Genomic DNA, 5359 nt, shown 5'->3' on the forward strand with positions numbered 1-5359 from the left:
TAGAGTGTTGTTCTATTGTTCACAACACATTTATGCATTTATGCAAGGAATATGTATTAGTGTTTGAATTAATTATATACTAGGACATAAGTGTACAAGCATTGTGAAAAGCTAAAGGGATAAATAATTCCAGAGTCTTCCATCTTTTTCTTATGGTTTGGACCATCATTTGACTATTGTATCATTGAAAAGTTGCATATTATTCCCCTTTTAAGGTAATCATCTGATTTAATGACGAATTATAGCATCACATTCAACTAAGAGAGACATGTTTTTGTCTTAAAACTTTATAGATTATTCCTTAAACAATCACTAATTTATTGTTCATAGAAAGCATCTGACCAATCAAAAAATTAGCAATATTTCTATATCTCATAAAAGGGATTTAAAATTTTTACTGTCATGATTCTTCTTCCTTGATAATTAGTGGAGAAAGTGAAAGGGAACTAGATAGTGTTTCTTGTTATTTACTTCAACTACATCATCGTGGTTGATATACAAGTAAACAAATTTTCGAATTACTCTCTTATAGTTTGTTTGTTCTACTCATATTTGACTATCATCTATTCTTCTCATATTTAAACTGTTTTTTTTTTTTTGAAAGCTGACTCTTTTCTTTTACAGAAGGCCCGACTTAAATATGCTTCCTGTTTTAAAACCAAATTAAAAAATATATGTAAAAGTCACGCTTTATAGATATTTGATTTAGATTCACAAAATCTTTTAAGACCTTAATTGCATATGTTGTCATGTTCAGAAATTTATTTTTACAAATATATGTAGACACTACTAAACTTTTACAGTTTAGCTCTACTTACATGTGATTTAAATTTTCTAAAGTTCATGTGGTTCTTAGTTCCCATAGAATGTACCATATATGTTTGTAGGTATTTTGTCAAACATTTTATATGGTTCTATGTTTGAATTTGACTAAAACTTGCAAAGGATCCTAATGGAATTTAGAGGTGCACTTTCTAGAACTTTTAAAATTTTGTATCCAATCTCAAATAGATTTCTAATCTCCATTAGCAAACTTACAACAAAAGCTGCCCATTTAACCTAATAGTTATGTAGTTGTCAAACTTTCTTGAATTTGAAAGTTCCTAGATATGAGGCAATCTACCTGTCAAAAGTATGACAAATGAACTTTCCTTGAGTGTAAAGTAAACTAATGGCCACTGGGATTAGTATGAAGGCTAAAAAATTACTGATTTCCTATTGGATTACATTTATGATTGGTTATCTATTGTGCAAGTAAATTGTTATTGCCTCTCTACAATTCACACTGAGAATGAACCAAGCTTTTCTATGACACTAGGGTAAAGCTAATGCTATGAATGGTTAGACTTTGACACTACTATTAGCTATTGTATCAAAACTTTGGTGTAGAAGATTTTGTGGCTAGGTTCCTTTTTTCAAATTTTCTTTTTTCATAAAAATTTTGGTTTTGGTTTTTGTTTATCTCTACTTGACTATTTTAACTGTGTAATTGCTTCTCTCTTCAATAGCAACAATTATTAGATAATCTAATTAGGAACAAAATAAAAGAGGCATGCTTTCTGTTAAGATTTATTTGATCACCACCAACATAGCTTTTTCAATCTTTATAGTTTTTATTCTAATTGCCACTATGTTATTAGTTCAAGAGACAAGTGTTATTGATGGTGGATGGTCTATTAAATCAAGGACTAGCATGCTTAGGTTTCCTTCACAAAAATGATTCCATAGTACATGTAATGTTGTTGAACTTTTATCCTGTTTTTCAAAACAGCTTGCTCATTGATTTATAGGAACAATTTTTTTACATATTGTAATAAATGTTATTTGTAGATATCTCGAATATTAATTAGCAGGATTATTTTCTTTTCTTTTTTAGGACAACATCTTACTCATTGAGAATGCAAAACAATTTTGTACATATTATAATAGTTTTTGTGCATTTATGACAAATTTTATATATATGAAATATTAATTAACAAGATTATATCAATAATAGCTTTTACAATTCCTATCATTAATTCATAATTTTTAATATCTAAGTGTTTATAAAATATTACAAACCCACTGCACAGTAAGGGTACTTTTCTAGTATGTAATGATTATAATGGATAAAATATTATTAATTAATTTTCAAAATTCAATGTATGTAGTTGTGAGAAAGAAATCTATCATATATTTAGAAAGTGAGCTACATGAGTGCACTGTAGCTAGGGGTCGAAGGCGCTTTCTTTTCTTTTCTTTTTTTTTTTTTAACCTGGTTGGGATAAAAAAATGACACTGTTTTTGATGGCTTGGAAATATCAAAATTTTTTAGATAATAAAGAAAGAGAGTATGTGCCAAACAATCAAAAGAAAAAAAGCAGAAGAGAGATTAGAGAAAAGGGTTGAGGAGAGAAGGGAAAGCGGTAGAAAGGGTGGTGAGGTAAAGTGTCACGTTTTTCGTATGGACGTGAATCTCACATTGTCAAAGTAGCGGTAGAAATGTAAGATTAGCGGGTCAAAGTAAACAATACTTCATAGGGATTGGTGTAGACCGTGACACAAAGCATTATAACAACCTCACAAGGATTGGTATGGACCGTGACACAAAGCATTGGTGTTACATACATTAATACTTTAACGCATACAATATAGTTCTTACAACACTCGATGATATCATTTTAACACTTAAAATTTAGTATACTTAATTCAAAATTTTAAAGTTTCAGTCTTGATTTAAGTTCTAGCACCTTACTCTGAAGTATAGTATATTTATTCTTAATTGTTATGCCTTATTTTCATATTAAATTCTGCTTATTTCAACGAATATGGGATTATGAAAATGCAGGAGTCAGAAAGCGGTAGTTGGCAAGTTCCTACCATTGCAGACGATGTTCTTTTGACTCCAAGACAGTGGCTGTGTGTTAGTAGAAGCAAGAATAAGTGGTAGCAGCATCACTTGATCAAGCAATTCGATAAACTGGAAAACAAAGAAAAAAGGTTAGCTATTGCAATTCAATTTGAACTTTATGTATTTTGATGTTATCTGATTTCATGTTTTAATTGAATTTCATTGTAAATTTTTTAAAGACCTGAAAAAGGAAAGAAATTAAGAAAGAAACACAATGGAAATGCTTTTGGTCATCAAAATATTTATGACGACAATTTGAATGCATGGTTTGTGTCACACACTTTGCAAACTTTCGCACATATTAATTTAATGCAAACTTTATTATGTAGCAAATTTTAATGAACTTTCTAGAATGAACGGCAAGAGATAATGAATTTTAATGCAAACTTTAATGAACATGATCATGCCATGCCGATTGGTGGCTGGAGAGGACGAAAAGGTGCAAAGGGAGTGTACAGTGGGCAGTGATGAGTGAATCTGCTTCCAAATGACACAATTACGGCTTATTTATGTGATGGACATTTTGGTCATTTAATAAAATCCATTAAAAGTGTTTATACTCTTGGAATATAGTGTCTATTTCCAGTACTAATAGACTTAGTGATCATTTCTAACACTAATAGACCCGATTGAATTATGATTAAAACTTAGAGATAGAGATAATTTACCCAATGTTACATTTGATATTGACATAATTGTTATCGACATTTTATTTTTTAATATCGAATATGGTATCGTAAAATTTGGTAAAAATTTTTAAAATTAATTATAAATAATATTTATATATGTAAAATAAAGAAAAAATCTTAATAATATTAATTTTTAACAAAATTGATTATAAGACATAAATTGACTTGATGATTTTTTTTAATTTAAATCGTCAACATGGTCCTTGGTAATATATGTTTTAAATAAAATTTATATTTTTTTATATTAATTTATTAATTAAAAGTTAAAAAACACTTCTCATGTTGAAATCAAAAGGAACTTCAATTTTTTTAATATATTTTTTTAAAATTTAAATATTGAAACTCATAAAAAATAGTTTTTCATATTTCAACTCGAAAAATAATAAAAAATAAAATTTTTAATAAGTAATCATATAAAAAGTGTATCGACTGTGTCAAACGATACGTTTTCGATACTTGATCAAATGTGATACAACTATATCTGTGTATCATTTTCAATTAGTATTGTATCATACAATACGTATCGTGTATCGTACACTACACAATTGATAACTATAAATATTGGTAAATTTTTCACTCTCAACATTTATATCATCACCATACTAATCTCCTTTTGAGAAGATTGTGATAGGAAATTGTTCTCCAACATAAGCATTGAGCTCGGTGGGCTTTCCAAACGGAAACCACGTTTCTCTAACAATAAAATCTTCTCTTTATTAGTTGGTTGATTGACTTTGTATGTATAAATATGGATGAAGGAGCTTCGCAAGTGAAACTATTGATAATATTGAAATGTTAAATTATAATTTCAATTTCATATTATATTTTGATTTGTTAGTTTTTTCATTTGGTTTGTCTTTTGATTTATTTTATTTTATGTAATAGTTACCTCATATTTTTGAAAATTATTTAATTGTAATTGCCATTTATATTTAGACAAGTCTATACAAATAGAAATTTCATTTAAACTCTTAGTAATTTATATTTAGAAAATTAATATTGGTTTTTTTATTTTCATTTGGGTGATAGTACTTTTTACCATCATGACTTTAAAAAGGCTTATTTCAACTTTACATATTTTAATCCTTATTCTCATTTATTTACATTTAAAGTAAAAAAAAAAGTTACTTTTTTAACAATAAAATTTTTAATTTTATGTAAGAATCTCAGTATCTATTTTCAGAGGATAGAAATTAGTTTAAATTTTTTTTAGAAAAAGTAAATATTGATTTTTTATTACTTTTTATCCTTAGTCTTATGCATAAACATCAAAATTTTAAGAACAATAATTTGAAATTTTTGTACTTTTATTCTTATTTTCATAAATTTACATTAAAAGTTTAAAAAATGTTACTTTTTTAACATTAATATTTTTATTTTTTTGTAATAATTCTGGGTAGCTACTTTGAGAAGTTATTATTTTAAAATATAAAAACCTAAATATTGTTTTTTTTTAATCTTAGTTTGATCTTTAAGAAATCATTATTATGACTTTTACCTTTATTTTTATACATTTATATCAATATTTTAGGAAAGCTTATTCTAAGTATACATATTTATATCCTTATTCTCATATATTTATGTTGAAATTCAAAAAATTGTTACTTTTTGAACATTTAAATTTTAAATTTTTTAAATAAAAATTCTTGCTAGCTAGTTTAAGAGGATACAAATTACTTTAAAATCTTTTACAAAAATAAACTAACTATTGATTTTTATTTTAATTTGTCTAACATGACTTTTTTTCCATTACTCTTATATATATATATATATACTCTTT

Source organism: Theobroma cacao, chromosome 10 (assembly GCF_000208745.1).
Source record: "Theobroma cacao cultivar B97-61/B2 chromosome 10, Criollo_cocoa_genome_V2, whole genome shotgun sequence".
Taxonomy (NCBI): domain Eukaryota; kingdom Viridiplantae; phylum Streptophyta; class Magnoliopsida; order Malvales; family Malvaceae; genus Theobroma; species Theobroma cacao.